The 13,420-nt window shown below is 37.3% G+C and overlaps 1 long non-coding RNA gene across 4 annotated transcripts in view; it reads right to left on the bottom strand.

Annotated features, from left to right (window-relative positions):
- Nucleotides 1-13,420, bottom strand: part of LOC110361443 (uncharacterized) — a 66,843-nt gene that overhangs the window by 42,116 nt on the left and 11,307 nt on the right. For all 4 annotated transcript variants that reach the window (XR_002418069.2, XR_010470364.1, XR_002418066.2 and 1 more), the window contains exon 2: nt 7,234-7,360. This is a non-coding gene — a long non-coding RNA (uncharacterized LOC110361443). The remainder of the gene's footprint in view (nt 1-7,233; nt 7,361-13,420) is intronic.

Below are 13,420 nucleotides of genomic sequence, written 5' to 3'. Positions count from 1 at the left end.
CTAAAACATCAATGTGTTATCAACGTTATTCTCATACTAAATCCAAAATATAGCCTCATACTAGCTACTGTGAATAAAATTAACTCTATCTCAGCCGAAACCAGAACAAAAAACTACTGCCATTTCATTTTTCATTTGGAGATTTTAAAGAGCTTTACAACAAGATTTACAGATATCGCTGGGATTATTGATGTATAACGTATGATGGACTATATAATCAGGAAAATATTCCTTGATGCTTTGACATTTTACAATCCATATCCTGACTTAGATACTGATGTGCTATTAGATAGAGCACGGGGACTGTTACATGCCTCAGCACGGGACATATGGAAGGCCAACCTACTGAGGCTGGCCAAGTGGCACTGGTGGAGATGGAGGTGCCCCTCTCTTCTCCCGCTCCTCCCCAACATAACTGCCATCCTGAGCCATAGCTGGCATTTCTCTTCTGCAGTTCAGAGTTATGAACCCTTTCCTGACAATGGACACTATAACCATCCCTTTCTCGCAAAATACAGAATAGATCCCCTCCAACCTCCTTAGAGCTCTCAATTGAGGTCTAGAATCCCAGCTTCAAATCCTTCAAATGTCTGAATGTATTCATTCTGCCCTGCCCCAATCCAATGAACATTTAATCACTTCCTAGAAATTGGAAGAACTTCAACTGAGGGAGGGACCACCTTGGCTCCATGTCACATCACCCTTTCTGAAAGTTTATTTTATGGCCAAATGCAAATTCATATCTACTCAGGCAGAGGTGGGATTTGAAGTGGGATCTCCCAACTACTGGATGAATACCGCTAGACCAGACTGAGGGTGTCAGCGCCATGCTCAAAGAATATCTACAACATTGGATCCTGCGGGTGAGCCATGCATTTCTAAGTTTGAAAACATGAGAGGTCTGAGGTGCAATACAGATGCTGAACTGCTCATTAATGTCAAGGCATGTAAAGGATCAAACCTTAAGGTACACCAGGAAAATCCTAACATTAGACACTTAGGCTACATCTGATATTCAAAGACAAGTGGTTCTGCATATATGTGACTGCAAAGACCTATGTATTTTCTTATCTTGGAAATGTATATACTTTCAGAATGACCAAGCACCACCAGCTTCCAAACCTAGAACACAGAGCAGCAGGCTGTAAACAGAAGGGAAATCTAGGGTACATTAATTTGAGCTTTGTAAATTAAAAGCTGAACTGCTCAATAAGACCCTGGAAACTACAGATACATTAAGAACCTGGTGATGGCATGGAGGTGTGCTAGGAGATAGAAAATGAGGACAAAGCTCTGCGTAACTGGGGTCAAACTTTCTAAGCTGTCTCAGTTCTGTTTTTTTTTTCATACGGTGGTTTCTCCTGTGTACATTACCTGTGCTGCTGAGCACAACTGGGCATGAACTTGTCTGAATCCATTTGCATGCAACGGCAGGCACATACCCTGTTTAGACCATGAATTCCACACAAATGTCTCTATGTAAGAAATTTTACACTCATACAAAAGGAAGCTTTTAATATCTTGTCCTAGGTAGCTATGGAAATTGCATGGGTGTATGAGATGGACACATTTTATGACCCCTTAACTAATTATTGCGCCATTACTACCCTTGGTGCTTTCTACATTTGCTGACCTCAAACTATACTTACATACCTCTCTTCACATAATTTCAGACTGAATATGACTTTCCTCCTATACCCATTTTCATTTAACTCTAATCTGTCCCTTTTTTTGACATTCTGAGATGGTTTTCATAAAAATCTTATCTACAATCAAAGTTCTGATTCTCTTTAGTGCTCTGAGATACGGCCTTATCTCATGCTGTTATTAAAAATGGAAAGTTCTTTTATACGGGTATATATTTGACCTCTGCTCTTCTCTATTTGGAACAAAACCTGCAGCAGTATGGCCAAGAATAGAAGCAGCATTGCTCAGCTCCCAATTCTATACTTTAACCACTAGATGATGTTTCCTGTGAGTATATAAAATTTCATTTAAATGCAAAACTCTCGTTATGTTTGCTTCCACTTATGATGTGTTAATATTAGTTTTTACATCCTGCTTCTCCTTGACTGCCCTTGTCCTCCTGGGCTTAGTAGATTTTCCAGGTCTGTTACAACAGTGGAGGATGGTTTATGTTGCCACTTGTCACTCAGCCTGTATGTGAAAGGTTCCAAACAAGCAGCTGGGGATAGTTATTACACTATAGTCAGCCCTGTTTGAACAAAGGGCTCTCCTGACTCTTGTGAACAAAACTGATAACGTAGGTATTTTAGGAAACAAGCAGAAATATTTCAAAGAAATTACCACCAGCCAGGCATTTGTATTATCCAAGAGTTCGGCACTTTCAATATGCAATGAGGTGTCCCAAACTCCTTTTTTTTGCAGCCACACGTGTAAATTGGGATGTATTCCACTTAAACTGAGGGCACTATATTTGTATAAAATAGTGTAAAGACACAGTCAATCCCAGCCCATCACCATTACAGTAAAATAAAAACAAACACTGTGGTTCTGTAGATAAAGCTACCAGGTAAGTGCATAAAGAGTTGTTGTTAGCATATTGTGCTCTGCCAAGAAACTGAGATTACCAAGAAAGTAAGAAAGAAGGAAGAGTGAATAAAAGGGTCAATAAAAGAGGCTTTATTGCACATCAATCTATTGCAAAAGCTTCTAATAGTACAACTACAACTTATTTGTGATTATGATTTATTTATGACTATAGGTCATAAAGTTGTTTTCCAAGTGCAGTAGGAAAGCAAAAGAAACACGCTATTTTCTATAAAAGCTTGGGTTCTATTTAAAAAATCTTGTCAACCAGAAATGAGGAGGAGTGTCTGATTAAAAGCAACCATAAGAATAGTCATTATCTTCCAAAAATTCCAAGTTACCACAGACAATGCATTTGACCAGCAGTATGATCATACGTTCATGTAATTTTGATCAGGAATAACGTTAGCCTGCTAAGCTTCCAATTTGCACAGCACTTTAGCACCCAGCTTTTCATTGAGCTGGTAAACAGCCACATTGAATTAAGTACTCACTGCACTGAGAGGTGGTCAAAATTGAAATTTCTGTTCTGCAGGAAATCTTGACCATTCAAAACCTGATTATGCTCTGAATCTGAAAGAATGCCACTACTTCAGAATTTCCCATTAAACAAATGTCTTGAGGAAAAGAGATTCAAGAATCTAAACCAAAAGCATTTTGTTAATGACTAAACAATTTCTGTTTATATGATTGAATGGTTTTAGTCTGATGTAGTAAGAAGCTTTACATCAATTGTATCTAAATGCTACTTAAACCAATTTAGATTACATTTCATGTCATCATAGTAATATGGTCAACATGAATAGATAATGTAAAAATCAGGATGAAATAAAGAACCGGCATTACTAAACCAGAAGATTTTTACAAAACTGAAATAGTTATTTCTGACAGTTATCCAAGGATATCTGCACCGTATCTGATATAAAACCTTAAAATACTGACTACCTTTCATTCATTGGTAAAAAACAAAACAACTCTCCCTTCCCCTGCCCCAAAACTATTCTTTTGAAAAATGTGGTTAGTTCTGGCCTCACTGAAGTGAGTGGAAGCTTTGGCATTGACATCAATGAAGTCAGAACTTTATTCACTGATTTCAGAAGGACTACTTGTGTACTTGAACACATGCAAACATAAGTCCTGTATTGATCTGGAACCTTAACAACAAAAGTTCAAGGAAAACGACCTCATCTCAATCTCAGCTGAGAGCATAGAGCAAGACTCTCAAACATAGTACATAGACTCTTAAATAAGCAAAAACATTGTCCAGCCAGATTCTGAAACTATTTTCCATGAATGTATATCATCTGGAACAACAATAAAAATAGATTATTTCAAAATCCATACGATCAGTCCACAAATTTTACATGTATCTTCAACCACAGGATAATAGTGACACACCATTTTTTACCATACACTTAGAATAAGTCCTTACCATTATTGCATTATTAAAATCTGCATACTTAGAAATAAGACATTGATTTCTGACATTAAGGAGATATTGTTCTCAACTGTTAATAGAATAAAACTAAATCATATGGCAACATAAACAAAAGGAGAATACACTACGAAATGTGGGAAAATACGCCTCAGGCACCATCTATTATGTGCACATCTGCCCACAGGGCAGATTGCTATCATCCAGCATGATCAAGAGCCTCCATGTATTTCTCAGGAAACAAGTACAAACACTCCCAACAAATAATGGTGCTAAATATACATTTCTCTGTCAGTAAGGCATTGCTTTCCATCTTGGCTATGCCTGGAATAGAACATTTCCTCTTTCGTGAGTTTAAAGAAAAAAAAAAAAATAATAAAAGTAGATTCTCATCTTCCCTCCTGCCTAATCCCTTGAGCAAGTGTTTTATTACAGATTTGAAAAGCCTTGTGGGGCCATGGAACAGGCAGGGCCTCATTGCCCACATATGGGCTTCTTTGCCCATCTATACTGCCCATCACTTTTCTGATGATACCTTGGAGTCTAAAATTCTTTTAGATGTCCACTGACCTGGCTATAAACATGAAACTATAGATCCTTACATCATATCAGGCCAATACAGTCTGAAGTGATATCCCCACTGCTGCAAATGATAAAAGACTAACAACCACCTCCATCTACCTCCGAAATCAACAGCCAGTACAAAGTCAAAGTATGTTTAAGAGAAGGTAGGAAACAATATTTCAAGCACGAACCATGCAATGCAAATGATACCTTGGAGTCTAAAATTCTTTTAGATGTCCACTGACCTGGCTATAAACATGAAACTATAGATCCTTACATCATATCAGGCCAATACAGTCTGAAGTGATATCCCCACTGCTGCAAATGATAAAAGACTAACAACCACCTCCATCTACCTCCGAAATCAACAGCCAGTACAAAGTCAATGTTTAAGAGAAGGTAGGAAACAATATTTCAAGCACGAACCATGCAATGCAAATGACTGCAAAATGACATTGAAATATTCAGAATGATGACTTAAAAGCTTCTTTGTTTTCTTCAAATGAATGTGTATTTTTGGTACATTAACTTGGTATTTTTGGTATCAGTAGGTGGAATGTACTATGTAATCTTCACTTCATATGAGTATTAAGCAGAGATTTGCAACTACTTTCATCCAAACAGATGACTGTACTTAATACTGCAGTATAACCTTGCTTAGCCTCCAAAATAAATTTGCAAAGGGAGTGGAATATTCAGAAGATAATTAATGTGATAGGGAGGTTTCTTAAGCCAAGTCATTACTTGAAACTGATTAAATTAAGTCTGTTAAGTTATGGGGCACCAAATGGAATTGGAACCCTACTTCCTAGGTACATAAATACAGTAGGAAACAAAGCCCTGTCACAAAGTAAACTATCCAAGTAGCCAGGGCATAAAAAAGAAGTCAGCCCTATTATGACAGGCCCAAGAGCAACTCACTTATGTTCCCAGAGCAAATACATAACAGGGCAGGGATCTCCCAAGTGCCAAGATCTTAAGTAAGGGTCCCAGTCACTACTATGGAAGATCCCACATTGACCCCTCTGGATCTATATTTGATCTATATTACGGCAGCCAGATACAAGACAAAACAGAGATGGGGAGCAAGTAAGTGTCCACTGAGATCCTAGTGTAACGACCAGCTGTCTGTGCTGACAGATGTGTTGTATCATTTTGACAATGCACCTCCACTGAAATTCTCTAATCAACATTTAAGTATTGTTGGATATTGTTAGGAAATGTGTTACATTTTTTAAATGAACAAAGATTAAATACCTTGCTCTGTTAATGTTATTTTATCCTATGATATTAATTATCTCTATGGACAGCAAAAGCCAATAAGGTATTTAACAGAGGTGAAAATTAATGACCTGTTAGAATGTGCAAAAATTTCATTGGAAACTCATGGATAATGGCCAGAAGTCAACATTACCACAAGCATAAATCTAGAGGATGATTCCAGGCCAATTAAGGTTCAGTGAACATTCAGCATCTGTGGGTTCCTTATGCTTGTTATTAAGCCAGAATGAAAGGGTTAAGTACATCATTCTGTATCTCTTCTTCTTTTTTCCTTTATATTTTTCAGGTGTTTTTTGTTTGTTTGATTTCTTTTTTTATTTTTCCATTTATTTATTTTTTCTTTTTTTGTTAGGAAGACTCTGCCTAGAGGTCTCCCAAGGTCTGAATCTATCGCCACATTTAATCACTTTTGGTGTCTTTCCTTCTTTGCAGCAATTTTGCCTGAGCACTCCTGGGACTGGTGTTGCATTACGGATTCATCAATGATTTGCTGCTTACTCTACATTATCCCACAAGTGCTGAGGCAAACAGTTCTTTGCCAGGATCAAATGATGTTCTATATTCGTCTGCAGTTTAAAATCTTGTTAATGTTGACACTTCTGATGAAAACTTTGCAGTGAAGCTGGAATGAGTGAAACCTGCAGGCTTTGGTGACTGCCAAATAAACGGGTACTCAGGGCACAAAGTTTTTCAGTGTCCTCTATATGCGCACAGGGGCATCATAAACTTAGCCAACATCTTTACCGAAACCAGTGTCAAACAGAACACCTAACTCACCCTGTCTGTGGGTGATGTTGCTGGTGGGTGACAGGATGACTGTTTGCTACCCTGTGTTGCTAAACTGGTGTGTCTGAGAAAGAACTTTGCCCTAAAGTCAATTAACTTTAATGGAAAGACTCCAAATTACTTCAATGATCTTTGGACCAAGCTCAATAAGAACTAATTAGGTCTCCGTTCCAAAGGTTAGTTGTCAGAATTATTAATGGATTTTTGTTTTGTTTGTTCTTAATACCAGATGAGAGGTTCTTTTTAAATTAGAGTGACTGACACCACTTTGAAAGTCATAAGTTGCAAATACAGTTGCCAGTATTTTAAAAAATAATTTCAGATAATAAGACAAGTAGAGAAACTTTACACACTGTGTAAATGTGGTCCACTTTGTGGGGATGAAGGAAATAAAAACTACAGTTAGTGACACCTGTAATCTAGTTCTGTGGTATTTACTATACCCCACAGCCTTACCAAATGTTAATGTGTTCAACATGAGTACAAGTAGGTTTACTGACTATAGCTTCCTGTTCTGCCAAACAAATTAAGGACCGGAGCTGGACTTTTCAGAACTCACCTCACTCCCTCTTCTCAAAACTTCTGAAACAGAAGAAGACTGTGTCTGAAAAACTTACCACAGGAGAGAAGATACTTGAAGAAAGATGATGATACAGATTCCTTTTGTGGCAGTGATATCACAGGAAATGGCTGAGCATTCTTGGCATTTTCTAAGATTCATGTATTCTGGCAACAGATTATTACCTGCAAATCAAATTAAGAAATGCTCAAAATCTGAAAGTCACCAATTAGACTAGAATGGATCATATGACGTCATTTATCTGATTATTTTCTTTCTATTTTTTTCTTCCTTATAAATTGTCCCAGTAGGCCATGAAGTTTTTTCTTCGGACTTTTTCCATTACTAAAAAAAGAAATTGTTAGATAATTTCTATATATTGGTCAGTAGCTTATTGATTTTTTTAAAGGAAGTTTTCCTGGAAATTGCAGGAAACACTTAAAGTTCAAAGTCTGATAAATATAATATACTCACATTGTATTTATAGCATACAACACAGGAAACAGATGTAATTTTTTGCTCTGAATTTGTCAGATAAAAAAAAATATTTATCTTAGAGCAAAAAAAGACCTAAAATCTGCCTTTAGATACTAGAGTCCAATTCTCTCTTGTGCTAACAAAATTTCAAGTCACATTTGGGCAGAACATGGGCCTGCGCCTTTGCTGTTAAACTCTGAAAACCTAGTTATAGGAGAAGAGGAGGGTCTGTCTTTGTGGTATGATGGAGGGGATGATAGGAAAGACACAGCTCGCACACTCACATGGTGCATACAAAGGCAGAGCAACAAACTCTTCCTATGGGCATGGACTGTTCCCTCCTTTCTTCCTGATAGGGACTAATCCCCCTGAAATACAAGGTGTGGAAAGGAGGATGATTGCTTACCTCTCCTCAACCTCCCACCCCCTTGTACTCACCAAAGGGACAAACGGATTCATCAATGATTCATCAAGTTAATTATCACAGAGAGGTTTTCAAAAGGCTGCCCTCACCTGTCCTTTTGCCAGAGGCCATGTCAGCTGAAATGTGCATCTGCTCTGCACACCTTCCAAGTCACAGCTCACTCATTATTTTAAAGCAGGTGAAATACTGGGTCAGAAATAGGATAAACTGAAGGTGGCCTGATGGAAGTCATGGTGGGTATAGATATATGCACACTCTCCATTTGCTCTGTGTGTGTACAAGAACCACTGACTAACCCAGCTGGTCTGAAGTGTTAGTCTGAAGAGCTATAGGTTAACTGCAGAGCTGTGGTGTATTGGTTACAAACCCAAGCTTTAGAAGTAGTGACACTATTGACCTGCACTGAAGCCAATGAAGATATTGGCAAATGGCCTTTCTGAAAATCAGTTTCTCAAGAGCCTTGTAGTTACACTGAGAAACAGTTACTCAGACTTCTAATTAACAGACAGACTATATAAAAATGTTGGGTTAATAAAAAGAAGAATTGGAAGAGCGCAGATACACTAGATAAATACCTGTGACGACCCTAGCCTAAAGGCTCAATTATGTTGTGCAGGTATCTTTGCAATTTGTGTTAAAAATAATAACAGCAGAACTGGCACTAATTTATGCCCAGTCAATCAGAATGGTCCACAATGTGGAAATTTTTAACATGCTGCTGTCCAACAGTTTTGACATGTTTTAAAACAAGCCATCCTGATCAGCCCTGTAGAGGCTAATGCTTCTAAGCTTAATGACGCTCCAAAGAGAAGGAGGCAGAAAGATTTAGCGACTCAGCAGACACGACTGCACAAGCCCCTGCAGCCAGCTTGGAAATGACAAACAATTTGTTAATAGAGGAGTTTTATCCTTATATTATTTTTTGCCCATTAAGTGAAAACAAAGCATTGATTAAGCAATCCAAGCTAAGACCATTCTATCCAAATCGGAGAGCTTTCAGACTGGCAGCTGGTTTTAAGGCTTTGAAACAAAACTTCTGCTTGTTGTTTGATCCTTAAAGATACCTGTCCTAGAGCCACAGACAGTAACTGATGTCGAGCTGACACTGCAGTTCACAGATGGATTTCAGTTGTGTGTACCATGCCACATTCATGACACTTGTGTAAAAAATGCATTTTGTCTCAAATGCTACGAACTCAGGGAAAGGATTAATAGAGCCATCAACAAAGAAGTTCTCTGTACAAATAGAGTATGGCTGAAGAATACCAATAGCCCAATATGCTCTTAACTCACCATCATCCCTCTCTTCCTTCTATCAGGTGAAGTAATTTGTATATAAATTCAGACTGAGCCTTCATGTGGATCTCTATGTTTCTGCACAGCTGAAAATCTAAGCTCATTTCCTGTGAGCTGCATTTATCGAAGTCACCGTATGTATTCAACGGTAAATGAGAACTAGGTGTATAGAGGTAATTAAAAATATTTGTGTTTTTTTCCTTTGCAGAGAAGAATTTAATTTTCCAGGGGACCTTTAAATACAAGCTTTTGGCCCTCACAGATATTAAACTTTGAGTGACTCAAACACTCATTCTCTTGTGTAGCTATATTATTAGACTCTGTTTCCCTCAATTCATCAGAGAATAGGTTATGTCTTTAGCCATAAAGCAGAGATAGTAGTACGTCATGGAAGATTAGGTCCAGACAGGAAAACAGGCCCATAAGTAGAAGATGAGCAAGAAGCATCTCAATTGTAATACTCAGAAGGTATTATGGAGCCTTTTTGGAATTAAAAATTATATGATTTTGTGGTTCAATATTTGAGTTTTGAAGTGGTTTTGTTTTTTGCTAAAATAAAGCCACAAAAAGAACATGCCTGTCACCACAAATCTCCTAATGCGCCCATAGAAAACTGCTGCAGTGAAAAATTTTCACCTTAATCAGGTCAGTTTGTTTGGACAGACTGCTGAGTAAATACCTATGCCACATTATTTGTATTGTAGCTCTTTCTCCACAGCTAAGACAAATCAACATGGACATATAAGCCAAGCAAAAAATGTGTTATTTTTAACAAAGAAGCGTTAAATTATACATTTTTTTCAACCACAGACCTGTACATTTTACATGTCTGAAAATTCAACCAGTTATTTTTGTCTCTCTGGATATTAAATCAACACCCATCACTCTAAGAGGCGGTTAACAGAGGGAGTATCCTTGATGCAGTAGAATTGTTTTCCTGAAAAGTTCCTGCAGGAGCACAAATCCTAAGGCTAAGATCCTGTTTTGTGAAAATCTTGCTCAGAAAGCCAGCACATATATTGGAAGGGGCGGCTTTCCCTTACCATGATTTTTTATCCCCATTTAACCTATTCCCTCCACATTCTTGATGGAAAAGTTTCTAATTGTTTGAATAGCGGCTCCTTCCCTGAAATTAAAAAAAAAAATAAAAATAAAAATAATAATAAAATAAAAAAAAATCAGAACAAGAGAAACAGATTTGTGTTGGATATTTCAAAACAGGGACTGTGAAAAAAACATTACTGGTGGTAATATTAGGTGGATTTTTTTGTTGTTGTTCTTGAGATTAATTACTGAGCACAAGATCTGCTGGGTGAGTAACTGCAACACTGGTGCCAGTGGAAATCCCCTTGTAGTGCTGTTTACAACACTGTGCTGGTACCTGACAATTCTGTAGGTATTCATACTCTGCGTATCATCTTGAGCAGAATTTCTCTGAAATTCCTTGATATAACATATGTAACATTATGTGAACACCTCCATGAGATTTGTTGCTGTTCTTTTGGTAAATACAATACGTAGTTTCACTGCCAGAGAAGGAAGTAATAGCTTTGTACATACATGATACGACAGTCTTCAAAATTCTGTTTCTTCTTCTTTCCTGTGACCCAGGATCCTGCCTTCTTGTGAAGCTGACACAGCAGTAAGTACTGAATCACATGCAGATTCCTCACTAATCTCTCCTGAATCTTTCTGGCACACACAGGAGTGACGCTGCAGCTAAGTTTTATTGATCAAACTTAGATTCAACAAGATGCTGCTGAAGTAAATGGATTTATTTATACATGAAAGAGATTTGGATAGTTTGGGTTTGTTTGTTGTTTATTTTTTTTTTCCCACAGCAAAAAATCATTATTCAAAGTAGCTGTGTCCATTACATTTTTAAAAATATACTTTTTTCATTAACTCATTATTTTAAACTTATTTCATAATGTATTTGTAGCAGAAAAAGGATTTGTAAGTAGAAACTACAGAAGAGTCATAATTCAGGTCACATATGTGCAGCTCACCAGCTAATCTGAAAATCTAAATGTATTGAGACTTCTTAATATTTTCTCAGAATTGTGTGTAATGCTACTTACAAACAGGCTCAATAAAAAGGCAGCTTTTTATATACCAAAAAATATTTTGTGCATTGGCATTTACTTCTTTGTTCGGTCATTTCATGCCTACTGCTCAAAATTTGCAAATAGATAGCCAAATCAGGTTTTGACCCATCTGCTGCCTTTTCTCTGTAACTGATTAATAGCTCATATGTACTTCCCTACTGCATTGGCTAAAAAATGCAATGGCACCAGTAAAGAATATATGATGCTCTCTCCTTCTACCAACTACTGCATCATGTAGTAACAGATTATAAAAGTAAGTGAAACAGCAGGAAAATAAATGAAAATTTGTCTCTTTTAATTCTCCGTATCCTACTGAAATTTCCCACTCCTCTTAATGACTGTAGTGAATGAAAATAGGAAAAATCTTCCTGCAGCTGAGAGAGGAATTGAGAAGTCAAGGAGACTGGGTTCAGCTACTGGTTATGCCATACATAAGTGACACGGGCTTATTTCACACATTTCACAGTGACCGTAAAAAAATGTTTACTTACTTCAGCTCTGAATGTATCTTACGTCTTTCAGCTGCAAGCTCTTTGGGGCAGAGCCTGCTGCTGAATACGCTTTTCCAGTGTTAATGCAACACAGCCATGATGTATCTTGAGACCTGACAAAAATCTAAGTAGTAAGCAATTAACAAGGAACTTCTTCCATGCAACAATTTAGTTCTGTGAAAGATCATTTTCCTGAGTACTCAGTACAGTATTTATACATTTACAAATCACAAGGGTGACAAAATAAAATCTACTTAAAAAGACAGAAATGAAACCTGAGTCAAGTGGCAAAAGGCTATTAGAGAAATACTAGGCACCTGGACAAATCCCTGAATCCTTCAGTTTCCAAGCAGTTTCATCTTCCTAAATATTCTGCCCTTTTTTTTTGATACTGCACGTGTATCTCTTAAACAGCTTTTACACTTCAGCTAAAAAAGGCACCACTGTGAGAAAATGCTGCACCTGCTGAAAGTACTTTAAGGAATGTAGACCCTGGCCTGCAACCCTTTTCTCACACAAATAATCTTCATAGATTTGATTATTACATGAGTAGGATTACTTATGTAAGAGAGAAGTAAGGTAGGCATTGAAACTTAAGAATTGCACTGGCATAGTAAAGCATTGTAAAATGACAATAAAAATGGCATTTAAGCTCTCACAAGTTATGTCTGTTCTGTGGTGCAGAAAAGGTACAGTAAATTGGACAAGTTGCTTTTACAAAGCTGCGGCCAGCAACTAGTGGCACGTTGTAAGAAGAGATCCCTGGTATAACCTGGATGAATAACCAAAAAGAAGGTACTGGAAATAAGCAGAGTCCACACAGAATGCCAAATGTACTGTTCACAAACTGAAAACATCTGAGAGGTCAGGAAGTACAAAGATAAAGTTTGAACTGCCAAGAACCCAACTGAGTTATATCTTGCAAAGCATATGAGAACAAATAGTAAAAGGCCCTTTGGTAGTATAAATAAGAGAAAGACAAGGAAAAACACTGTGCCACTGTGGAGAAAGGATGGTGTAGAGATTAAAGACAACACAAGGAAAGGCCATGAGTAAATATTTTGTCACTGTTTTCAATAAGAATTTTTAAGTTGGACGTAGAGGTGGGGATAGGGTGAACAATGAGAATGTGGCTATGCAAATAGAAACTACCACAGCTAACACAAAAGCTCAATTCAAAAAGTGAAATGCATCAAGCTTGAACTCTGGCTAATCACTATTTTTGACTTCTAAAAATTTCGGACATGTAATGCTGGTCCAGTGAAAAATATTTTTAATAGCATAAGCAAGTTGGGAGTGAAACTGAAAAAACAGTAAATATAGTTTCTTTTCTTAAAAAAAATGTGAAGAAAAATAAGAGGAGAAGGCAGCTGGGCAATTACAAGCTATTTCATTTGACCTCATTAGTACGAAAGGCTTTAAAATACATTTTGAGGGAGACAATATACA

The sequence above is a fragment of the Columba livia genome, chromosome 2 (genome assembly GCF_036013475.1).
Source record: "Columba livia isolate bColLiv1 breed racing homer chromosome 2, bColLiv1.pat.W.v2, whole genome shotgun sequence".
NCBI lineage: Eukaryota > Metazoa > Chordata > Aves > Columbiformes > Columbidae > Columba > Columba livia.
This window is presented reverse-complemented; position numbering and strand designations above follow the sequence as displayed.